Source organism: Stegostoma tigrinum, chromosome 23 (genome assembly GCF_030684315.1).
Source record: "Stegostoma tigrinum isolate sSteTig4 chromosome 23, sSteTig4.hap1, whole genome shotgun sequence".
Lineage (NCBI taxonomy): Eukaryota > Metazoa > Chordata > Chondrichthyes > Orectolobiformes > Stegostomatidae > Stegostoma > Stegostoma tigrinum.
The window spans coordinates 28796805-28823583 of record NC_081376.1 but is presented as its reverse complement, the minus strand read 5'-3'; the positions used below and the strand labels follow the sequence as shown (position 1 = coordinate 28823583).

Here is a 26779-nt window from a genome sequence, read left to right as displayed (position 1 = left end):
TTGTTTAAATTCTGAAAAAGGACTGCCATCTCAAATTCTCATATTTGTAAACAACCTAAAGATTAAGAACCACAGAAAATAACATGAACTTTTCAAAATCAGGCAGTAAAGATCTGATTACAACTTACAACTTGTTCATACCCCATGTTATTAGCAACAGGGTACCTTCTTATTCACTGTCAGTGAGTGGAAAAACCCATCTGGTTCACCAATGCCCTTTAGGGAAGAAAACTGCTATCCTTATCTGGTCTGGCCTACATGTGACTCCAGATCCACAGCAATGTAGTTGATTCTGAACTGCCCTCTGGGCAATAAATTCTGGATCAGCAAGCAATGCCCTCATTCTGTTAACGAATAAAAAGGTTACCAGAATAACAATGCTTTGGAACGATTTAATTTTGACCCTTAAAACTAATAAACAGAATCTTTTTCTTGTGAAGTCTCTTAGATCAGTATAAAAACGCTTTCTTGCATATTTGCAAATTTCTGAGTTCAAACAAGCCAATAGCTATGATATTAGGAAATGGTCATAACTTTTCATCCATTCTGTGCAAAACTTGAAAATTGGTGTTCGAACGAAATTTATATGTTAATGACTTAGTGACATGATTTTCTGTATTAACTATTTTGAGTTAATTGTAAATATGTTCTAAAAAGATTTACAATGTCCTTAAAACCTGTTTCAAAATGGCTAAAAGGCTGCTAACACACAGCCAACACGGAAAATCTTCATTGCAGCAGATATTAAAATGTGCCTCACAGGAGAGAAGGAGAATGAGAAAACTACACACCCAGCAATTGATTGTCTCATGCGGTGAGGTTACAAGGATCTATCACCGGAGACAGAATGACAGTGAATTTGAACAAGAATGAAGTGATTTAAGCAAGCCAGTATATACTCACGGCTGGTCATGTCTTGCTTGAGATAATTACTAGCACTACAAACAATGGAGTTCTATGGGTGCTGTGGACAAGATTGTGGTCAAGTGGCCTGCAGCAGAACGTTTAAGGGACTGTTTAAAAGTTACAATCGAGCATGTTGGGAATTTGGGTCAAGTTGGTTTAAACTCTGACCTCAGTTTAAGCTGTTGTGACCTGTAGTTTCCTGTGTTAACCAAATAAGGCAAATGTCATGGTGGTCTCTAGAAATACTGGCACTGTTATTAACTTATAAAGAGTATGGACTGTCGCTGTTTAAGGCTTGCTGTAAAAATCTGGGAGTTGTCCACCAGTAAACTCTATTGGCCGGGATCGAACAATGTGATCAGGCTTTGATCAATTCACTGGCTAAGCGCCAAAGGAAAGGAAAGGAGATAACTGCAGATAACTGAATAAAGAGATTTTCCTCAGAGAGAAGCTTTCAGACCAAATTTGAAATGCACAAGACTTGAAGTTACTTTTTAGAGAAGACAAAGAACCATGAGGCACGATCTACACAGAGAACAAAGTTAGCCAGCTCACTCGAACTGAGGTGGTATTTGATTCAAGTCAAACTTATAGAATTAAGAGTTAGGGTTAAATGTGGATTAAGTAAAGTGAAGTTAAATGAAGTGAGTTAACGCTGAGGTTAAGTTAGAAGAAATAAGTTAATAGTGCACTGAATGTATGTTTTATATTGAGTACTGGTACTTAAAGAGTTAAAATAAGAAGCGTTTGTTTAATTAAGGTCTGGGTCAGTTCCCTGTCTCTTGTCTGTCAGAAAAGGGACTACTTCGGTAAAAGGTTTGAATACACCTTTTCAGGCAACAAGATTTCCAGATGGTATTTCGAGTCGTAGACTCATATGGCACGGTCCAACGAGTCCATGCTGACCATAATGCCAAACTGAACCTGAGCTGGGCACATATCCCTCCAAACTTTTCTTATTCATGTACTTATCAGAATGTCTTTTAAACATCGTAACTATATCTGCATCCACCATATTTTCTAGAAGTTCATTCCATACATCAGTCACTCTCTGTTTAAAAATGTTGCCTCTCACGTCCTGTTTAAATCTTTCTCTTCTCGCTTAAACATATGCTCCCTAGTCTTGAAATCTGCCACCATAGGGGAAAGACACATGCTATTCACCTTATCCTATATCCCTTATGATTTTAAAAACCTCTATAAGGCCACCCCTCAGCCTTGTACCCACCATGAAAAAAGTCCCAGCCTAACCAGTCTCTCCTTGTAACTCAAACTTTCCTTTCCTACCACTATCCTGGTAAATCTTTACTGAATTTTCTCCAGCTTGATAATATCCTTCCTAAAGCAGGCCAACTAGAAATGGATACAGTGCTCCAGAAGAGGCCTCGCCAACATCCTGGACAACATCAACCCAACGTTCCAACTCCTCTACTCAAAAGTCTGAGCAATGAAAATAAGCATGCCAAACACCTTCTTAACTCCCACGTTTACTGGTGATGCAAACTTTGAAGAATTATGTACCCGAACCCCTAGGTCTCTGTGTTGTACAACACTACCCAATGTCCTACATTTAATTGTATAAGTCTTGCCCTTGTTTGTTCTATCAAAATACAGTACTTTGCATTTATGCAAATTAAACTCCATCTGCCACTCCTCAGAAGATTGACCCAATTGATCAAGATCTCTTTGTAACCTTAGATAATTTTTTTTCCTGTCTACTTTACTGCCAATTTTGGTGTCATCTGCCAATTTACTAAGCATGCCTTCTATATTCTCATCTAAACATAAAGTTCAAATTAATCTTGTTTGTTAATGAGTTGGGGAGGAAGAAAGCAATGAATAGAGATCAAAGGAATTTACTTTGATTGATGGTTGCGGGAATGTTCACAATGGACACATACAGGAACTCAGTTGTTTGCCATTATGTATTAATGACTTGAGGTGAGGAATAGAGACTGAAACATCCAGGTTTGCTGACTGCACTAAGTTAGGATGCAATGTAAAAGCAGGAAGTTACATTGAGATAGAGGGTCACATGCTTGGGCAGAACATTGGCAGATGGTGTTCTATGTGGGGAAGTGTGAAGTCATTCACTTTGAGTCTTGGGAAGGAAAATCGTAATATTTTCTTCATGGCAAAAGACCAGGAACTGTGTCAGTGCAAATTTAGGCTCACGTGTACACAAATTATTAATATCTCACATCTCACTACTTAAAGTATGCAAAAATGCTAATGTAGTGTGGTGACGATGATGATGATTGATTTACTGTCACGTGTACTGATGTACAGTGAAAAACTCCATTTACGAGAAGTACAAACAGATCATAGTGGGCAAGGACGTACAGATGAAAAAGACCTAGATAGAGACATACAGGTTACATTGCACAGGGTGTGCACTGGGTGAGATTGGCGTTAGCAAAATCAGCATTATTTGAGGCTAAAGAGTCCACTCATAAGTCTAACAGCAGCCAGGAAGAAGCTGCTCCTGAATCTGCTGGTGCATGTATTCAGGCTTCTCGATCTTCTCCCTGACTGCAGAAGTTGTGATGGGGCTTTGATGATGCTGGCAGCCTCTCTGTGGCAGCCAGCCATGTAACTACAGTCTATGGATGGAAGCTGGGGTTCTGTGATAGTCTCGGCTATGTACACCACCTTCTGTAGTTTTTTTTTTTCGGCTCTGGGCACAGCAGTTGCCATACCAGGCTGTTGTGCAGCCAGACAGCATGCTGTCAATGGTGCATCTGCATAAGTTGGTGAGGGTCCTTATGGACGTGCTGAATTTCCTGAGGAAGAAGAGGTGTCATTGTATTTTCTTGACCTTTGCATCTACATTGGAAGTCCAGGACAGGATATCCATTATCGTCACTCTGAGGAACTTGATGCTCTCCACCCTCTCAACCTCAGTGCCATTGATGTAGATGAGGGTGTGTTCTCCTCCTTTCTTTCTAAAGTCAATGATCAGTTCTTTAGTTCTTTAATGTGATCTTTATTTGAAGCAGTTTGGAATATAAAACTGAGGAAATGATGCTTCAGATATACAGGGTCTTGATCAGATGCTATCTCGAACACTGACAACACAGTTAAGACACAAATCTCAGTTTTAAGACAAACAGCAGATTGACTAGAATGATGCTACAGCTTAAAGGGTCAAATTATGAAGACAGATTGCATTTACCTAGATTGCATTTCCTTGCATTCAGTGGGTTAAGAATCATCAACTCAAAAGTATTGAAAATGGCCGTAGGATTGGAAGAGATCAAATCAAAGAAAATATATCCTCTGAATCCAGAAAATGATGGCAGAATCTTAAAATTAGATCTAGACCATTTACAAGTGAAAACTGGTAGACCTGCTTCACAAAAATTGGAAGCGAGGAGGTGTCTCCTTCAAATTCAAGTCGGAGGCTTTAATTTTCATCCCCAAGGCAGGAGATCAGATCTGTGAAAATTCCCAGCACTGCAAACCTGATTCAGGAGAAGTTGCCCTACCATTTGGATTTTCATTCTGGAGGGTGTTGGATGTTATCTTGAGCTGGGTCCACCCTTGTTCAGAAGCAGTCAGAGTGTTTGCTAAGTGTGGAGGCGGTCAGGGTGAAAACCCTGCTTTAGCAATCGGGGACTTCATCCAAACTTTAAAAAAAAAACAGCTCTTGAGCCCTCAACACATCAAACTCTCTTACCTCCCACACAATTCCCATGATCTATCCATGCCACCCTCATAGTCCTAGTACCTTCCAAGTCAACTCATGCCCTTTCACTTACCTCATTGGTCCTACATAGACCTTGGATCGAACCATAGCAACCCATGCCTCCCATCCTCCACCTTTTGCCATTACACCCTTCCAGCTAACTCACCCAGTATGTTCTAAGGGAAAGCCTCAGGACCCATGTTGTGATTAAACGAAATAAAGTTCTAAGTGGCTATTATTTAGGTATTTTTCATAAAAACCCAACTCATGTGCATATGCTATCTATTCACTACATTTACATTCCTTCAGTTTAACATAATTCCTTACTAAAATAAAAAATATTTCATGTAATTAATCCCTTACAAAAACAAACATTTGTATTCATACCCTAATTGTGATAATGATAGAATATAAAACCAGTGATGTAGCTTATATATTTTAATCACATCCCTCTGGCTTATGCCAACTTTAACAGTGAAATAGCAAGTACAATACACCATTTTGTTTAAAATTAGGCAACATTTAAATACCCTGAACCATTGATAATTCCTCTGGATAGTTTGAGAGATCCATCAGCTCATCAGTTTATTGATTTTTTTTTTATATACACACTCATGGTCAATTCTTGATACTCCTGAAGGGTATGTGACCTCTCATAAACTTGTCCCTTGACCTATTCAGAAGGGTACCTTCCCTCTCCAAAAGTATGCTATTCCTGTCAAAATACTTCAGGCAGCTTTAGGCCTCTAATAAAAGTCTAAAACATCTAAATCATGGTTTAGAGATCCAGTTTCGAAAACTGGATTTGTTTGAAGGCAGCTGTGCGTTAACATGTGCAGTTGCCCCCATGAATCACTGCTGTGAAAACAACAAACATGTCTCCATCTCCCATCTCTACACTGTTGTGACTACGGTGAGCACCGAGCACAGGTAAGGCTTCCAAAATTGAAGTTCTATTGTCATTTTCACTAAGCTGGAGAATTCCCCAAGTTTTACAAAAATTCAGGCCTGAGACTGACAGACAGTTATTAGGAAAAATATCACGGGACGTGAAGCAAAGCTAAGTGACACATCGCCTCAACCTAACTGAATGAAAGAACAAGCTAGTAAAGTTGAACAGCCTACCTCTATTCCAAGATAGACATATGTTATGGGATGAATCCAAGTCTAATTATGCAACCAATAACATTGTCCATAACCAAAGATTCCTGTGCTATTCCATATTACAGTCTCAATTTCACACTGAGCTCCTTTACTGAGAAGATTTACATATCAATCTCTGCACTCACATCAAGATGAAACAACAAACATATAACTGGACCAAGCTGAAGATGCCATAATCAGGGAAACATATTTGGAAATCTTAAAGATATTTAAAAGGAGAGCACAACTTTAATTCAGCCAAGTATATTCATGGAAAAATAACAAAGGGACTTATCTGAACATGTATAGATGGGGTATTCCCAAAGTGAGCTGGGAAAAAGAATGTCATAAATAGATCTGTAGATCAGATGGGAATTGCCAGGCCTTCTTTTGGGAAATGTAGACCTTGAGATTTGATTAAGTCCTTTAAGTAATGAATGGATGAGATTTGGTTTAGGTTTGTAGGCTATCTTAATTACACAGGTAGGGAGGACTGTGGATCATGCCTGTAAATTACATAAACAAAACGCTAGTTACAATGCCAAGAGGTGATAAAGGGTCTGGGCCCGAAACGTCAGCTTTTGTGCTCCTGAGACGCTGCTTGGCCTGCTGTGTTCATCCAGCTTCACACTTTATTATCTACAATGCCAAGAGGGTTTTTTTTAAATCATGGAGTTGCAAACCTTTGAAACAAGTTATAATGACATTCAGTGACTAAAACAGGTGGATGGTTTCCTAACTGTGGCTGGTATTATAGCAAGATAGGATGGATGCTGGGTGATTGATGTATTTAACCGACAGAGGTCTGACACCTTTCCATTTATTGGCAATTACATTAACAATTAGCTCACTGACTGATTATCAACCAGGAGTGAAGCTTTTCCATGCGTTAATTGCAAGTTAAAGTAGTCTACATACATACACAAATATTGGTATGGGGTGGTTGGTGGGGGAAATGTATCTTTTTATCATTATGGTTTCTTGAAAGTCTTTTGGGGGTCAGAGAGGTTCTCAGATTTGTTTTCTCTGAATTGGTGAACTGAGGGCTTTCTCTTCCACCATTATTTTGTCTCTCAACAAGGAAACCTTGGCCAGTCTATTCTTGGCTACAAACGTCCAACCCAGATCAGGACGGACCTGCCCACTGACTATCCAATGCATCCTGAGCTGTGACCTCCTGCAACAAATATTTGCACTGGACCACCAGCCTGTCAATTGGCCAGAATTCTTGTGTGAACTTGCATTTAATTTTCTAGGCTCAGCTGTGAAGATGCATGGGCCTCTACATTCCACAGCTTGTCATGTTTGTTGCCTGCCACCCAGCTCCTTTGCACCCCTATTAGTATTAGTAATTAGGATAACCAGCTATATATTCTAGCAAATCAGTTAAACTTACAAATTAAACTTTTGCATGGTTGTAAGCCTACAAATCATATTCCTTACTAACCTAGGAGGATGTTTGAAAAACTGCTTTGTATGCTTATGAAAAATTAGAAAAGACTATCGTGTCAAAAAAGAAACATATGTTTCTGCATAAGTGCATCATGTAACACATTTTTTAAGATCAGTGTGCACATTCATGAGTGCAATGTGGCTTGACAAGTGATTAACATCTCTGTTTCTGCAGCATTTTTTGTTTCTTACTTGCTACAACTTATTCCTCAAATCACAGTTTCAGGATAAGGAAACATACTCCAACGGAGTTGGATATATCAATTTGAGAGGCAGAATGCCAATCCTCTCTATGCATCAACACTGCTGCATCAGTATCATTATTTCTCAAGCGAATAATGCGCTCATCAGATTCAAGATAAAAGGTTCCTTTACAGTGCCTCAAAACACTCTATAATAACACACACCAGTAATATTAAAGAGCGCTGTTTCACTCTCAAAAGAGCAGGTATCAATGAAGTCATGGTAACCGGGAAACAAATCACATGTTATTGTGCCACAGCTTTTTTGCCCCCTCATCATTGAATTGGATTCAAACTGACCAAAGTTAGAATCTAATTCTTGCAGCAGGAAAAAGGCTCTTTTAAAACTTTCTCAATGCCCATCAAGATTAGCACCCAAATATCAGAGTTACAAGACAATCTAGCAGATTTGAGTGATTTATCAGCTGCAACCTAATCCTGCCAAGGTATTCCAATCTGGAATATTTTCTGGGGCTGAATGAATAAAGTTGGGCAATATTTTCTTAAATACTTTTGAGATACAATCGTGCACATTATAATATTAGTGGTACAGCAAGAACTGCAGATGCTGGAGTCAGAGATAACTCAGTGGGGAGCTGGAGGAACACAGCAGGCCAGCCAGCATCACAGAGGCAGGAAAGTTGACATTTCGGGTGGGGATATCTTTCTGAAGAAGGGTCCCAGCCTGAAACATCAACTTTCCTGTTCTTCGGATGCTGCCTGGCCTGCTGTGTTCCTCCGGCTCCACATTTTGTTATCTCATAATATTAGTAGCAGTTTTTAAAAATTGATTCATGGGATGTCTGGCCAGGCCAATATTTATTGCCCATCCCTAATTGCCCAGTGGGGTTTTCAGAGTCAAAACACATTACTGCAGGTCTGGAGTTGCATGTAGGTCAGACCAGGTAAAGATGGCAGTTTCCTTCCCTAAGTGAATCAGATGGGTTCTTTTCCCCCACAATTTATTCAGATATTATTAGACTCTTAATTCTACATGCTTTTTCTATTGAATTCAAATTCTACCATCTGCTGTGGCAGGATTCAAACCCAGGTCTCCAGAATGTTATTTGGGTCTCTGGACTAACAGTCCACCGATAATATCACTAGATCATCACTTGTCCCTTGTTGGGACTATGAACCTGAATCTTCAAGCACTCAGCTAGGGATACTACCACTTACCACAAGAGCCCAAACAATATTGTTAAACAACCTGTTCACAGGTGTATGACCCACCTCTGGTACAGATGGGACTTGAGCAGTTGCCAATGTGCAGGGTAGCTGTCACAGCAATTCACCTGTGATTGATCTCAGCGTCTATCTCACAGCAATTAGCTTCTAATGAGTCTCAGGATGTTTAACTACAACAAATGTATCATGTTGCCTTAGGTATGCAAGCACAGAGAGTTCCATCTTGCCAGTGGAAGAATAATATCATGAGTGACATGACATAATGTTTCTCTGCTTGTAAAAAAATACAGTAACCAAATGGTTTACCCAATGCGATTAAAGAAATTCCCTAACAGACCTGTTCAGAGATGTTATTATGTATGTAGTAACACTACCTTATTCCCACAAGACCTATAGAACATAGAACATAGAACATAGAACAGTACACCTATGATTAATATTATTCAAATCCTTAGTCTGGATTGTACCTATGATAATGAAATAAGTAGGTTAGGTGATTACCTCATGATCTGTCTAAACTCTTGATTAGGAATTGTCCCATTTGATTTGGGAAGAGTATCACTATTATTTAAGAAGGGTAACAGGGGTAAACTAGGATTAGACTATTAATATAACACACATTTGGAAGGTGTATATGGAGTGTCTTCTGGCACAAGTGGTAGTCGTCCTTTGATTTATATCCTACCTGCTCTAGAAATATCACAAGTCTGAACAGGTTAATTTAGAAAGGAACTAAAATCTGTTAATGTCTACCATGGCTGTTTAACTTGTTAACTTTTATTTTAAAAGAATACAATTCCTTATTAAGGACAGAGTCACTGAGCATTTGAATAAATATAAGCTGATCAGAGATACAGAAGGAATTTAAAAGGATAAATTTTGTTCAATGAACCTAGTTGAATTTTTTGAGTAATTAATTAATGTGGTAGATAAAGTAGTGTTTATGGATGTTATTAATATGGACAACGAGAAGGCAATCAGCAAAATTATACATAAGAAATGCTTAACAAAAAGTAAAATGGCTTGTATAAATGATAACTTATTGGTTTAAATAAAAGCAAAATATTGCAAATGCTGAAAGTCTGAAACAGAAATAGATACTGCTGCTGGAACTCAGCAGGTCTGGCAGCATCTGTAGAGTGAGAAACAGAGTTAACATTTTGAGTATGGTATGATTTCTTTATGTTCTGAAGAAATCATAAACATTTGCCAAATCTGTAGGTTCATCTGAGGGTGATTTCAGGATCTACACAGGATGTTTAGTTACAGCAATTGTATCATGTTGCCTTGGAGATGCAAATACAGAGATAGTTCTGCCTTGGCCAGAGAATAATATCATGAATGACATTCTGAAGTACATGATGAAGAGTAGTTTTGGACTTGAAACATTAACTCAGTGTCTCTCCCCATAGATAGTGCCACATCTGCTGAGCTTCTCCAGCACCTTCTGTTTTTACAATATATTGGCTTGGTTGGGTAACTGGCTAGGAGGAAGGAGACAGCGATTAAACATAATGGCTGCTTGCTCAAATAACTACATGTCACTCAATGCATTTCCAAGGGATCCACGCAGGGACCTTAGCTTTCTACTGCATTTATTATTGAATTGGATTAATGAAGTAAGTTGGTGTAACCACAAATATTATAGAAGGGATCAGAATGTTGAAGAAGCAGATTGCTGGATTAGGTCACCTGGCCAAATTGCGATAGGTGGGAGCTCAATTTAAGAATTTGAGACTTTGGATCAGAGAAAGTTAAAACAGAGCATTTTCTAAATGTTGAGAAGCTGGGAACTGTGGAGGAGCAGAGGGAATTTAAGGTCCGAGTATGGACAGGCACAAAAATAATATAAAAGATGAACAGAATGTTAGCATTAGTCTCAGAGGCTGGACATTATGTACAGAGCTCTGGTCAAGACTTAGCAACTCACTTCAGGAAGAATGTATTACCTTTGGTGTAGGTGCTGTGCATATTCACCAAAATGACAGCTATGCTAAAAGGATTACATTATGAAAGCAGGTTGCATAAATTTGGTTGCATTTCTTTCAATACAGAAGTTTCAGTGGAGTTCTCTGGTGATGGAATCCAGAACAAAGAAATAAACTTTAAAATTAGAGGTTAAGTCAGATAAAAGAAAGTCCTTTTCCACATAAACTGAGGTTTCCTGGCCAATTAGATGAGGGTTGTTTCACATATTCTCTTCTTATGCTCCTTACCATGACCAATGCCAAGGAAGATCTTATTAGTGATGATAGAATATTTATAAATTGCCAAAAATGTATGCCAAATGACAGGCAAACTTTTACAAAACAACTTTTTCCTTAGGTATCAAATCATATATGCCACAACTGAAATATTGTACTGCTTTACACCAAATTTAAGATTATAGAATTGAAAACTAGAACAGAAAAATGCATATTTTGATTCAGTTTTCTTAAAAAAAACTCAGACTGGCTCTCCCTCCTCACTTGCTGGATTTTCTGTAATACAAAAAATGGAAATCCTCATCCTTTAACCAGTGCTTGGAGGAATAAGAGAAAATTGCTAATGCATCACCATGGTGACCACAGCACTAAGAGGAAAAGTAATATACCATGAAGGCAAAAGACTCAGTTTGACGTGGTGACTCTTGACAAGGTCATTCTATGATCTCCATGGTAACAAAAACATTATGGATAAACCCAAAGAAAAATCTACAGGCATCGGAATTGGAATTATAACAATACTTTGTTCCACGTGCAAATTATTTAGTCCTTTGGTGAGAAAACAAAATACTATGAAAGAGTGCAGATAGCATCAGGATTCTCTCAAATATCCTCACTTGCAGAACACCATTTTTATTATTCTGAATATTGATTGCAAAATAATATCACTTAAAGATACATTACGCTATCGCAGGCACTGGATTACATATTTTAATTTAATCCTGTTGTTAGATTGAGTCATGTTATTCAATTTATTCTATCAAATAATGAATTAAAGATTTGAATAACTGCAAGTTTGGTTTTGAAAGCTGTAAATGTCTGTAGGTTCCTAACCTTACTCTCACATTTATTATTGCCCCTATATATTCATCCTTATTCATGTCTTCTGCAGGCAATAGGAAACGGTCTAGGCATTGCACCTTTTTAAAAAATTAAACAAAAGAATGGAAACAATTATTTGCTAGTACATTCTCTAACATAACAGCTCCATTACTCAGAGTCAACGTGCCAGGCTATAACCACCCTTTTCTCATGCAGTATGAATTGCTGTTCCTTTTGAAATCTGGCATTCTTGCGTCTGTCCTGATGAGAGCAAAGTAAAATTCTTCAATCGGATTTTATTTTGACTGCAATACTCAAGTTTTGTAACACCATAAGACTATGAGAATAAATTGGTGGAAAAGTAGCATTTGATGTGCCAAATCATTTGAGCTTTAGTATTTTTGGATAGACGGAAGTTTTCTGCAGGTGGAAAACAAGTGGTTGGACATAAATGTATCAGAATAGTTGAGGGTGGAACTAATAAATGTCTTGGATTGTTTTGATTGGCTGAAATAAGTGCACAAGCAAGCAATGTCCATAAGACCATAAGACATAGGAGTAGAAGTAAGATCATTCGGCCCATCAGGTCTGCTCCGCCATTTAAATCATGGCTGATGGCCATTTCAACTCTACTTCCCTGCACTCTCTCCGTAGCCCTTGATTCCTTGTGAGATCAAGAATTTATTGATCTCTGCCTTGAAGGCATCTAACGTCCCGGCGTCCACTGCACTCCGTGGCAATGAATTCGACAGGCCCACCACTCTCTGGCTGAAGAAATGTCTCCTCATTTCCATTTTAAATTTACCCCCTCTAATTCTAAGACTGTGCCCACGGGTCCTAGTCTCCCTGCCTAACGGAAACTTCCCAGCGTCCACCCTTTCTAAGCCATACATTATCATGTAAGTTTCTATTCGATCTCCCCTCAACCTTCTAAACTCCAATGAATACAATCCCAGGATCCTTAGCTGTTCATCGTACGTTAAACCTACCATTCCAGGGATGATCCATGTGAATCTCCACTGGACACACTCCAGGGCCAGTATGTCCTTCCTGAGGTGTGGGGCCCAAAATTGGACACAGTATTCTAAATGGGGCCTAACTAGAGCTTTATAAAGTCTCAGAAGCACATCACTGCTCTTATATTCCAACCCTCTTGAGATAAACGACAGCATTACATTCGCTTTCTTAATCACGGACTCTACCTGCAAGTTAACTTTTAGAGAATCCTGGACCAACACTCCCAGATCCCTTTGTACTGCTGCTTTACGAATTATCTCACCGTTTACAAAATAGTCCATGCCTGTATTCTTTTTGCTAAAGTGCAAAACCTCACATTTACTCACATTGAATTTCATCAGCCATTTCCTGGACCACTCTCCTAAGCTGTCTAAATCTTTCTGCAGCTTCCCACCTCCTTAGTACGACCTGCCTGTCCACCTATCTTCGTATCATCAGCAAACTTCGCCAGAATGCCTCCAGTCCATTAATATATTAAGTAAACAGCTGCGGACCCAACACTGAACCCTGCGCGACATCACTTGTCACCGGTTGCTATTCTGAAAAAGAGCCTTTTATCCCAACTCTCTGCCTTCTGTCAGACAGCCAATCCTCAATCCAAGCCAGTAGTTCACCTCGAACACCATGGGCCCTCACCTTACTCAGCAGCCTCCCGTGAGGCACCTTATCAAAGGCCTTTTGGAAGTCTAGATAGATAACATCCACTGGGTTTCCCTGGTCTAACCTACTTGTTACCTCTTCAAAGAACTCTAACAAGTTTGTCAGGCACGACCTCCCCTTGCTAAATCCATGTTGACTTGTTCTAACCTGACCCTGCACTTCCAAGAATTTAGAAATCTCATCCTTACCAATGGATTCTAGAATTTTACCAACAACCGAGGTTAGGCTAATGGGCCTATAATTTTGCATCTTTTGTCTTGATCCTTTCTTAAACAACAACAGCAATTTTCCAGTCATCTGGGACTTTCACAGAGGGATAGCGCAGCATTTCTGTTAGGATGATGATACGTGGTTGGAAATCAGTTTAGGCATAACAAACAAGTTAGCCATTCCGAAGATGCTATCTGAGGGAGAGGATCGAATTGACCGGAAGGATATGGAATTTATTATGGTGACTTGTAATGAAGGTAATGTTCAGCTGGGTGAAACTGCAACCCATCTGAGGCTGGATGCCAAATTTAGGAAATTATACATGATTTTGTTGCAGCTTTTAACTCAATAATGTTAATTATAATACAACCTAACATAAATTGTCCAGTATTTTGCTAAGTAAATGTCATTCACACAGAGGTCTTCTGTTGTGATCAGAGATAATGGGAACTGCAGATGCTGGAGAATCCAAGATAACAAAGTGTGGAGTTGGATGAACACAGCAGGCCAAGCAGCATCATAGGATCACAAAAGCTGATGTTTCGGGTCTAGATCCTTCATCAGAAAAGGGGGATGGGGAGAGGATTCTGAAATAAATAGGGAGAGAGGGGGAGGCAGACTGAAGATGGATAGAGGAGAAGATAGGTGGAGAGGAGAGTGTGGGTGGGCAGGTAGGAGGGGATAGGTCAGTCTGGGGAGGACGGACACGTCAAGGGGGCGGGATGAGGTTAGTAGGTAGGAAATGGAGGTGTGGCTTGAGGTGGGAGGAGAGGATAAGTGACAGGTAGAACAGGTTAGGCAGGCTGGGACGAACTGGGCTGGTTTTGGGCTGCAGTGGGGGGGAGGGGAGATTTTGAAGCTGGTGAAATTCACATTGATACCATTGGGCTGCAGAGTTCCCAAGCGGAATATGAGTTGCTGTTCCTGCAACCTATACGTGGCGTCATTATGGCACTGCAGGAGGCCCAAGATGGACATGTCATCTAAGGAATGGGAGGGGTTTTGAAATGGGTTGCGACTGGGAGGCGCAGTTGTTTACTGCGAACCGAGTGTAGGTGTTCTTCAAAGTGGTCCCCAAGCCTCCGCTTGGTTTCCCCAATGTAGAGGGAGCCACACGGTGTACAGCAGACACAGTAAACCACATTGGCGGATGTGCAGGTGAACATGTGCTTGATGTGGAAAGTCATCTTGGGGCCTGGGATGGGGGTGAGGGAGGAGATGCGGGGGCAGATGTAGCACTTCCGGCAATTGCAGGGGAAGGTGCCGGGTGTGGTGGGGTTGGAGGGGAGTGTGGAGCGGACAAGGAATTTGTGAAGAGAGTGGTCTCTCCAGAAGGCAGACAAGAGTGGGGATGGAAAAATGTCCTGGGTGGTAGGGTTGGATTATAGATGGCGGAAGTGTCTGAGGATGATGCGTTGTATCCGGAGGTTGGTAGGGTGGTATGTGAGGACTAGGGGGATTCTCTTGGGGCGGTTATTGCGAGGGCGGGGTGTGAGGGATGAGGTGAGGGAAATGCGGGAGACACGGTTGAGGGCATTCTCGCAATGGACATCGATGTCCATTTCAAGCCCACCAACTCCCACAGCTATCTGGAATACACCTCCTCCCACCCACCTTCCTGCAAAAATTCTATCCCCTATTCCCAATTCCTTTGGCTCCACTGCATCTGCTCCCAGGATGAGGCATTCCACTCCCGCACGTCCCAGATGTCCTTCTTCTTCAAGGACCGCAACTTCCGCAACCCCCCTCCCCTGCAGTGGTCGAGAACACCCTTGACTGTGTCTCCAGCATTTTCCGCACCTCATCCCTCACACCCCGTCCCCGCAATAACTGCCCTAAGAGAATCCCCCTAGTCCTCATGTACCACCCCACCAACCTACGGATACAACGCATCATCCTTCAACACTTCTGCCATCTACAATCCAACACCACCAGCAAAGACATTTTTCCATCCCCACTCTTGTCTGCCTTCTGGAGAGACCACTCTCTCCCCAACTCCCTTGTCCGCTCCACACTCCCCTCCAACCCCACCACACCCGGCACTTTCCTCTGCAACCGCAGGATGTGCTACACTTGCCCCCACACCTTTTCCCTCACCCCCATCCCAGGCCCCAAGATGACTTTCCACATTAATCAGATGTTCACCTGCATCTCCGCCAATGTGGTATACTGCATCCGCTGTACCCGTTGTGGCTTCCTCTACATTGGGGAAACCAAGCGGAGGCTTGGGGACTGCTTTGCAGAACACCTATGCTTGGTTTGCAGTAAACAACAGCACCTCCCAGTCGCAACCCATTTCAACTCCCCCTCCCATTCCTTAGATGACATGTCCATCTTGGGCCTCTTGCAGTGCCATAATGATGCCACGTGTAGGTTGCAGGAACAGCAACTCATTTTCAGCAACTCTGCAGCCCAATGGTATCAACGTGATTTCACCAGCTTTAAAATCTCCCCTTCCCCCACTGCATCCCAAAACCAGCCCAGCTCGTCACAGCCTGCCTAACCTGTTCTACCTCTCACCTATCCCCTCCTTCCACCTCAAGCCGCACCTCCGTTTCCCACCTACTAACCTCATCCCGCCCCCTTGACCTGTCTGTCCTCCCCGGACTGACCTATCCCCTCCCTACCTCCCCACCCATACGTCCTCTCCACCTATCTTCTCCTCTATCCATCTTCAGTCCACCTCCCCCTCTCTCCCTATTCATTTCAGAATCCTCTCCCCATTCCCCTTTTCTGATGAAGGGTCTAGGCCCGAAACATCAGCTTTTGTGCTCCTAAGATGCTGCTTGGTCTGCTGTGTTCATCCAGCTCCACACTTTGTTATCTTGAGCTCTTCTGTTGCTTCATGTGGAACTTATGCCTTGAGCTTAGGTAAGCACATTGTGTTGAGCTATGGCCTCTTGGACAGTATCAAAGTTTATGCTCATTTTGAAAACTCAGCACAGCCATTCTATAACAGCCTTCTGAAAATTCAGATTCATCAACTGGACACAATGACAAAAATTTTCTCAAGTATCATTGGGTCAAAGTACACAATGTGGCAGAAAACACAGCAGCATACCTACCAAGCAGACGCTGGAGATAAACACTGAAGCCTCCTTTATTCGCTAGTCATAACATGAATATTTCCAAGTATTGTGGCTTTGTAAAAAGATGAGATTGTAACAGGCCACACAAGCAAAAAAAATACAGTTAAGCTATTAACATGGAATTTGATGTTCATATTGCAGACTGCTGCTCCTGAAGCAGTGCTCTGAAAAATGCCCTCCAGGGTTGATAAAACAGATAACTAAATCAGGTGGCACAATTGAAACCCAGCTGGAAGCTAAATGAGTCTCAAAAATTGCCAGAGCAGAATTTCAATACCGTTCTGAAACACAATTATTCATTCATATCATGCAAATACTGTGGTCAGATTATTCTAATCAGAGCATGGGAACTGTAGTGGCATTTTGGCAGTGTCATTTTCATCGTCCTACACAAGCTAGAGTTGTGGTGCATCATTATCTACCCAAACTGAGTCAACGGGCAGCTTTCTTGCTGGGATTTGAGCCTTTTACCGCCTCTCTGGATCAGAAACAATGAAATGATTGTAGCATCCATATCAAAACCATCAATACAGCCTGTGCACGAGGGATATTTTTAAATGTGAAGATTTCAAAATGAAATGTGGAATAGTTCAACTTAAATAAATGTGCAACAGTTCTTGATTTCGCATCCATGTTGCCTCCTGCAAAGTCTAAATTGATGAACCATGTTCTGTAGCAAGTGCAAAAGCTTAGTTGTTGTGCACAGAATTTTTTTAAATGTGAAGATACATTTTCTTATGTGTTTAATGTATGTTGAATAAGGATACAGGAGCAGAAACATCACGGTCCAGGAGTTAAGATTCTGACAAGACAGTCATCCCTGTAGTGCACTGACATTTGAAAGTCAAACTGATATTTAGAAAGGGCTTCACATTGGATTATCCAGTTATAATGCTTTATTTCGTTTTCCAAGGGCGAATGGAAAATTAAAAATATTTTGTCCTGCAATATTTTGAATATGTTTGACTATTAATTTTGGGGAATCTGGGCCTCTTTTTCATTAGCTTGCGTCACATTGAATTGTTGAGATTAGGGGATGGGCCACATTTTCGTCTTCAGATAATAACAATTATTATCTATAGATACGAACAGTTATAATTAAATTTTGGGAGCTGCTTTTGCTGCCAACACATCTGCACGGAGTGCACTCATGTGCCATGATTCTTTGCGCCTGTGTTGTCACTGTCAGTGATACCACAGACAGTTTCCTGCATCAAAGAACACAAATTTTACTAACTGTAACACAGAAAGCAGAGTTTTTAAAGAAAAAGAAATTAAGATGCAATTAGGTACAAGCTTTGTTTATTGAAGTGTTCAGATCACATATATAGTGGACCTGCAAGCTAAGTGTTGAGGGAAGCACTGTGGGTTTGATGAGTGTGCCAGCAAACAGCCATCGAGGGAATCATGAGGAGGCAGCATCTACTGCCCACTGAAGCAGCATGGTGAGCTGGGAAGCAAGCGCTGTGTCGAGGGAATCAGCAAGCTAGAGGAGAAGTGAGTGAGGCACGAGGGGGCTGGTGAAGGGAATGATAAGTGAGTTGGTGAGGGAGGGCAAGGTGGGGTGTCAGTGGGGCAAGCAAGCAGATGGAAGCGATAACAGGTACACCATGATGACATTAGCTGCAGCACCTACATGTGGATTGGACACAGACTCCTTAATCCAAGCCCTCACTTGAAAGCAGCAAGATAAATTTGGCAATTTTACTACTGGCAGCTGAACTGGCCTTTTCCCTCGCTGCTTTGCTCACCGCCTCACTTAGTACATCCTTCAACGATTTGCTCACTGGCCTGTTTGTTCATATACACAAGACCTGGATGGTGTAAGTGACCGAACCGTCCTGACCCAGTGTGGTGCCAGGACATACAGGAAATTTTTAAAATATAATCCAGTGTGCTATTGAACCACCAAGACCAATTAGATCCTACTTTCGGTTCTTGCAGCGTACTGTGATAGTCGATCCAGGCCAAAACTGCAATGAAACTATTAAAATTAGCCCCCACTACTGTTGGTCTAGATTAATCAGGGCTCCTTCTCTGTGAGTATACTTGGAAGTGGGGTTTTACCAGCTGACTGTAAATTGTCTGGGAGACTGAGAGGCCATAAAATCGTGAGGGAAGGCCAAAAGAAAACTGTGGGGAAGGCCCTTCATCTTTCCTGCCACCATGGTAATTTTCAGCAACTGGCTGTCTTTCCTGGAAGCTAACTGAATAATTTAAGTCCCCAATTAACAGCCTCTTCCCATCTCCAGTAACATTCTGTTTGAGGTGAATGAGTTCTCTATTGCATGGGAGAGCAGCCGGTGATCCGTAGTAGTCTTCCTGCTGGGACAGAAGTGGAGAGGGCATCTCTAATCAGGCAGTCCGAATCCATGGAGGGGCTTCCCTTCATCCCACACTAACCAAACCTAATCCTCTCCACCCTGATCTACCTGATGTATTCTACTTACTTTAATGGAGGACCATCCTGCTGCCATAGCATTCTCCATGCTAAGCACAATGCCAACAAGGCCCTCCATTTCCTGTGAAACTGCTGAGATTGCTGAGCTGCTGGATATCCAACTGGTTTCTGGCCCAGTAATAGGGCATCTGCCATGCTAACAATATTCTGTTTTATTTGTGTTAATATCAGTCATATCTTGCGAAATCAGAGCCTCGAGTGGGAGCCATGTTTCACATATCTGCAGTTCAGTAAAGACATTCTCATTGATATTTTCCATGTGTTGCAGCCACACTGTAACTTCAGGTTAAAATAAGAACATCATTACCAGTGGCTTTAACTAGGATGGCAAGCTTTTATCTATCTGACTTGACTAGAACCTTTTTTACAAAATCTTGCAGATTTCTGTCTTATCTTGCAGATCTCTGCTCACCAATACCCTCTAATTAAAGTAGAAAAAAACTACATTTCTTCCAAAGAAGAAACAAGTTGGAGAGATCCTGTGGCTTCCTAATGGCTTAAGATGTTACATCACTCTGTCGGCACTGTTTGACAACTCTGCTAAACTGAAGCCAAAAGTGATTCCACACCCTCAACATCCAGCTGATGTGTGACCACTGGCAATGAATTATGCACATCAATGCCTAATATCCCGGCAATAATCACGATGGCTTAATTTTGTGGCAGTCCATTGTGTACTTCAAATATTGTGGAAAACCAAAGAGAAGTTACTGGTCAAAGAGAACTATCCACTGAAATGGCTGATGAATTCTGTGAGGGTCCCATGAACATCAGCAAAACATGCAGAGAATGCAAGACACACTACCACGGGGATTGTGATGGGACATACGAATGGTGGGTCACAAGGGATGCTGTGGAGGGGTGCAGCATCATGGGTAGGGCAAGTATCAAGATTCACAATGGTTTGTGACATGCTGCATGGACTTGATAACAAGAAGAAATAGCCCAATGGTTATAAGGCAAGAGCATGAGGCAGAGGAGATCGAGGTAAAGAGGGGAAAAGGAAAGAAGGAGGCAATAACGTCACCCCATTCTGGCCTGTGAAAAACCCATCAAGGTGCAATCCCAGTAACGACAATCCAATTCTTGGCATATACATTCCCTCTATCACTAACTACTTCAGCATTAGCTTGACAACAATGTAAAACTAAAAGCCATCACAAAATAACAAAGTGTGGAGCCGGATGAACACAGCAGGCCAAGCAGCATCTTAGGATCACAAAAGCTGACGTTTCGGGCCTAGACCCTTTTTCTGATGAAGGGTCTAGGCCCGAAACGTCAGCTTCTGTGCTCCTAAGATGCGGCTTGGCCTGCTGTGTTCATCCAGCTCCACACTTTGTTATCTCAGGTTCTCCAGCATCTGCAGTTCCCATTATCTCTGCCATCACAAAATAAGTTCTTTTTTGAATGAATCATATAAAATCACATTTTAAAAACACAAAAATCAGCTAACCCTGCTGTTTTTGTTTCTAGATGGTTGATAATTTTCCACCAACCCTCTTCTGCAGATATTTTAAATCAAACTGTTCAGTCATGTTGTGACACACCTCTAGGGCAGGTTGGACTGAGCCCAGACCTGTTGGCTCAGAGTTAAAGGCACTATCACTGTGCCACAAGAGCCCTTAAAACCTACTACATGTCATATTCCCAGGTTGTGTCCTGTATAAGTACTAACCAGACTAAAGACTGCTTGGCTTCCTAGTTCAGTAGGACCTTAGCCCAATCTTCATTTTTAGGTACTTTCTATTCAAACTATTCAGAAATGTTATTTCGTAGTTCTAGAGTGGGTGTGACTTGCACCCAGGTCTCCTGGCACAGAGGTAGAGACATTACCATTGTATAACAAGAAGCCTTTCAATCCTCCTTTTTATGCTGCACTTGAGGGCCTGTCTAACTATCAACATGGAAAATAGACCAGTGGTGAATCTTAACAGGAACTTGTTTTACACAAGAGGCAGTTTATTGCAAAATAGCAATGGATACAAGTCGTCTTGACTAGTTTGAGATAATTCCTTCAGACTATCAGAAGACAGATATGTCACTTCTGATACCATCAGGAGCTAGTGCAAGACTGCCTGATTCTTCATTCAAGCCAGATTGGGTGAAGTTTAATAAAATTTCCAACACTGACCCTTTCAGAAGCAATACCTTATATAACACACTCCTGTACATTCCCTTTGTAGCTGTCTTAACACCCTACATAATGCTACCTCAGTACTGGACCATGACTGAAAGCTGATGACTTTCAGTGGGGACACTGTAGATAGCCTTGCAAGATGATATTATCAAGCTGGAGAGGGTTCAGAAGAGATATACCAGCATGTTGCTGCGCATGCAAGGTTATAAAGAAAGGTGGGATAGGCTTGGACTTGTTCCACTGAAGCATAGGAGTTTGAGAGGTGACTTTATGGAAGTTTATAAAATAATGATAGGAATAGATAGAGTTAATGTTAGTTGTCTTTTCCCTAGGATTTCAAGACCAGGTGGCATATTTTTAAGGTGAGAGGAGAGTTAAAAAAGACGTGGGAGCAATTTTTTTTTTAAACACAGAAGTTGGTTTGCATGTGGAATGAACTTTCTGAGTAAGTGTCAGGTGCGCATATAATCATAATGTTTAAAAGACATTTGGATAAATAAACAAATTGGAAAGGTTTGGAGGAATATAGGCAAGGAGCAAGCAGGTGGGACTAGTTTAGTTTGGGATTATGTTCAGTGTGGACTGGTTGGACCGGTTGGACCAAAGGGTCTGTTTTCATGCTGCATGACTCTATGACGTTGATCAACTCTGGCCCTGCTGTGCCTGCCTGCAGACTGCACTATCTGGGATGCGTAGTGGGAATTCATGATTTACTGCTGTCTTCCTGAGAGAGGACAATGTGAAAGAACTCTATCGAGCCACTGCTATTCCAAAGAAGTAGCTCTTTAACCATCATATTGATCTCTTGGGGGACAGAATGGTGGGCTATTCTACAGCTCCTTTGCTCACAGTGTTCATCTGAGTATCCCCCGCAATACTCAGTCTCTAGGTGTTGCTTTTGCCATAATACACACTGTGACATTGACCAGGAGATGTTACATTACAATTGTTTTAATTGGTCTTCATTATCAGGCTGAAAAATAATGGGCCCCAAAGCCTTGCACAGTGTTGGTGCTGAACTTCTCCTTTATCTGGGACATTGGCACGGGCTTTCTGGAGTGTCAGACACTTCATCAAACATTTTACAATGTATATTCATCAGCCTTCTGTTGCATGCTTCCAAATCAGAATTCATATCTGAGTGGTCTACAGGGCATCCCATTTTCAAGTTCTCTCCCTTTGACAAGCGATACCTGCATTATCTTCTGTCACCTACCCAATTGCAGTGCACTCATGATTAACAGGTGCGACATGCAGATTCTAACTCTAGTCCATTCCCAAGAAGCACAGTGTCAGTATCTGAACTGATGGCTTTGAGTGTGAACTAAAGTGCTGGTAGTGTGCATTCATTGTTACTCTTCTTAATGTTACTTCACTGCCTGAAGGGATTGAACCTTTTGGGTATCAGAAAGGATAAAAAATACAAGGTGTAGACAGGCGGTCTAGACAGGTTTGAGATGGTGGACTGGCAAGGGCAAGGTTTAATCTGTAGAAGAGTCATGATTGTACCATCAGCACCCTGTAAGTCAGAAGAGAGTGTGGGATAAAAATCATATTGACCTCCTGGAGGACAGATCGATCCTGATCTTACTAATGCACATTCCAACAATGGCTAGAAATATTTCCTCCACTGGGATGAGGACAAGGAGGCATGCTTGTCCCTTTCCAGAGAGCTCTTGTTGCACCATTTTGGTATTTTCTCCTGCAAGAGAAGGGGAATTGTGCCAATGAATGTGTTGCAATATGTTTGGCTGGTGATGGCTGAACAGCTGGCAATGCATTTAGCCCGTGAGTGTAGTTTGTACCAATGATAAATGTATGTGGGCAAGCTGCTGTATATCTTGGAAGATTGTGGTGCTGGAAAAGATTACAGAGGCAGGGAAGGGCAAGGTTACAGAGGGATCTGAAAACAAAAAGTTAAGAATTTCAAAATCAAGACATTGCTTTATTAGAAGTAAATGAAGATCAATAAACACAGCAGTAATATGGGAACAGGATTTGTCTTGAGTTAAGGAAAGGGGAGCTGGGTTTTGGATGACTTCACGTTTACACAGGGTAATGTGGAAGACCAACCAAGAGTGTGTTTCAATAATCAAGCCTAGAGGTGAAACAACTGTGGATGAGGTTCTTAGGAGCAGATGAGTGAGACAAGAGAGAAGTTCAGTGATCTTATGGAGGTGGGAAAACATGGTTTTGAGAGCTGGCATATACGAGTTTAGGCATTCATCACAGGATCAAATATGACACACAGTTCTGAACAGACTGACGTGATTTCAGACATGGCCAGTGACTGGGATGAAACTAGTATATAGGAATTGGAGTTTGGAGCAGGAACCAAACACAACAACTTCAACTTTCTCAATATTTAATTGAAAGAAGTTTCTTCTTATACAGGGATAGCAGGAACTGCAGATGCTGGAGAATCTGAGATAACAAGGTGTAGAGCTGGATAAACACAGCAGGGCCAAGCAGCATCAGAGGAGCAGGAAAGCTGACGTTTCGGACCTAGACTCTTCTTCAGAAAATGAAGGAGGGTCCAGGTCCAAAATGTCAGTCTTCCTGCTCCTCTGATGCTGCTTGGCCCACTGTGTTCATCCAGCTCTGCACCTTGTTATCCTTTTCTTATCCAGTTCTGGATGTCAGATAAGCTGACTGATAATTTTACAACAGCAGAAGAGTCTAGAGGTAGTGATAAGGCAGGGTTGGGCATTGTCAGTGAAAAAGTAGTCACTAGAGTCCCAGAGAGCTGCTGTCCCATGACAGAGATGAATGGTTATGGTTGACCTAAGGGGAGAGGTTGAAAAGGACAGCTCTTCATGGTAACCACAGCTAGAGCTGGAATTGAACTCATACCGTTGGCATCACTTTGCATTGACAAACCAGCTATTCAGCCAAATGAGCTAACCAAACCATATAAAAGCAAGCCTGTGCCTCTGCAAGAATTTCGCTAAACGTAGCATGTAGACAGGATATTGCTGGGAATAGAGAGTAAAAGTTACAAAATTGGCTTGGATAAACTGGGACTCTTTTCATTGGAGGTTGAGGGGTGATCTTATTGAGGTTTATAATATCATGAGGAGTGTAGAGAATGTGAATAGGAAGTGTCTTTCTTCTAGAGTGGGGAAGTTCAAAACTAGATGGGATATTTTGAAGGAGAGATGAGAAAGATTTAAAAAGGACATGAGTGGCATCTCTTTTACACAGAGAGTGGTTTGTATGTGGAATGAACTACCAGAGAAAGTGCTGGATGCAGGTACAGCTGCCACATTTAAAAATACATTTTGGATAAGTACATGAAAGGTCTGGAGGGATATGGGCCAAATGCAGGAAAGTGAGGCTAGTTTTGTTTGGGAATATGGTCAACGTGGACTAGTTGATGGAAGGGTCTGTTTACATGCTGTGTGACTTCTTGACTCTATAAGATTATAAGGGAGCCAAACCGACCCCAGAGTTAAATGGTATGGAAGTAGGAAAACAAGCCAATTGAAAGGTTCTGAAAATAAAACTCTAACTCTTAATATATGAGCAACCACATCTGGATAAGGTAATATTTAGAGATTGTGGCAATTAGAAGGCAAGTGGGAAAAACATTGGAATAGTTGAGTGTGTAGTAATAAAGGCATGGATAAATGTTTTTGCAGCAGATAACATTACATAGGTGGAATAATGTGTTTTTTTAAACATTTTTTTCTGATCAACCTGTTCAGAGAAGTACCTCTTGAGCAGGTGGGACTTGAACCCTGGCCTCTTGGTCCAAGAGTAGGGACATCATCACTACACAACAAGAGGACCCACATTTTCCCCTGGGCTAGAGAAGGAAGAATGGTCTTTCATTAGCCACATAAACAGTTTAATTGGCTTCCCATTGAATGGAGACATGTAGCTACAGGGCTTCTCCTTCCACCATTGAGAATATCTCACAGCAGCAGGAAGGCACCAAATATCTAACCCAATGTCATTTTATAAAGTTTTCCCCTCCCAGCCCATCTTGAAAGGGCTGCTAAAGAAAATCAGTTCAATGTTTCTGAGGAGTAAAGGATGATTAGATTGGCTGTTGGCAAGGAGAGTGGATGGATGTGTTTTTGAAGAGGGTGAAGTGATTGAGATTTTGAAAGGGAGGATTGCATGTTTCAATGCAGAGGAGACCAGTTATAATGTGAACCCACATTGCGATCCATCTCTCACTCTTACTTAGATATTGTGCTGTAGGATCTGAGAGTCTGCAAACTCTCTAATTAAGTTGGCTTGGATGGGTGAGACCAAGGAAGACTGGGGTGAAGAAGTGGTTCTGATGGACAAGATTTGGAATTGGAGAAAACAGGAGCAAAAAGAGGGAAATAAATCAAGTCTTCTCTCTGTACAAAGTGGGGTCCAGAAGTGCTAAGAAAAACAAGGTCTGGAGGGATATGGGCTAGACTACAACTTTTGGTGAAGGGTAGCTCCACACACCAGATGGCAAGCAATTTTTACTTTTGAAGGAAGAATTAGTTGCACCCCCCCTATCTCCATGGAGGTTTCATGTGATGTTTTGGCCTTGTAAGCAATCTCAAGAAGGCAGGGCATTTGGCACTTGGCACGAAGACTTGGACAGCTCGAAATTTAGTGTAACAGTGCTCTAGCGAGCATTTCCAAGAAGCATGAGATATATATTTGGCAGAGCACTTAAAACAAACAACCCTGTCCATAAATCAAGTCTCTTTAAAGCGTACGTAAGCACATGAACACTGAAGATTGCCTAGATCTGATCAGGACTATACTAATTCACCACGTTTGGCATGAGGAAACGTATTAAATGGCTTCTTCGGTAGCTAGCAGCAATTTCAGTTCATCAGAGGGGCTTAGCCAGAATTCTCCGTTCACTCTAACAACAAAAACTGAAACCAAACTGATCTGCTGAGGGGGCAGATCTCACAGTCCGCTCCTTTCCCAGGTACGGCAACCACCATCAGCCGGATCCTGCTGAATGGAAAGAGATGAAGCCGAAACCCGCGCCGGGATCAGGCTCCCCCCCGACCAAAATAAAGAAGAGAGCAGCATCAATAATCGGCTCCCGGCTGATGGCTGTTAACCGCTGCCGCTTCTTCGTGAACACGATCCCTGCATCCGAAGCGGGGAAAAGATTTCCAGCAGCATAGAAAGCAGGCAGCCCTTACCTTTTCGAAATGTCTCTCAGACGTGAATCAGCAGCATTTGCTGCGAAAGGGGTGAAAGTGCGAGGTGTGAGACAGCATTTATTGTAAGCGGTGCCTTTTAATGATTAGCTTCCAGTCTCAGCACAAATTCAATCGACTGTCAAACTACGAACTGGGCGGAAGAATAGCCTAGCCAATGAGGTCCCAGCCCTGCAGTGAGTGACAAATAACGCACTGTCACTTCACTGCTCTTCTAACAAATAGCCTGCTGTGTCTCCCCGGTCCGACAATGCAGGTTCGACCGAAAATGGTCTTCAGTGTACTTCACTTTATCATCCTTCAGTCCATATCAGTTACAAAATAAGATGATGCAGGAAGCTGAATGTTGCCTTAACAGTAGAGGAAGATTGTTTACAACTATCAAGGAT

General features: G+C 41.7%; 1 protein-coding gene across 2 annotated transcripts in view; it reads right to left on the bottom strand.

Annotated features, from left to right (window-relative positions):
- The window catches only part of abat (4-aminobutyrate aminotransferase), a 163042-nt gene extending 136536 nt beyond the window's left edge, over window positions 1-26506 (bottom strand). For both annotated transcript variants that reach the window (XM_048551773.2, XM_048551774.2), the window contains exon 1: window positions 26373-26506. The gene's annotated coding sequence lies outside the window, so the exon portion shown is untranslated. The remainder of the gene's footprint in view (window positions 1-26372) is intronic.
- Between the last annotated feature and the right edge of the window lie 273 nt (window positions 26507-26779).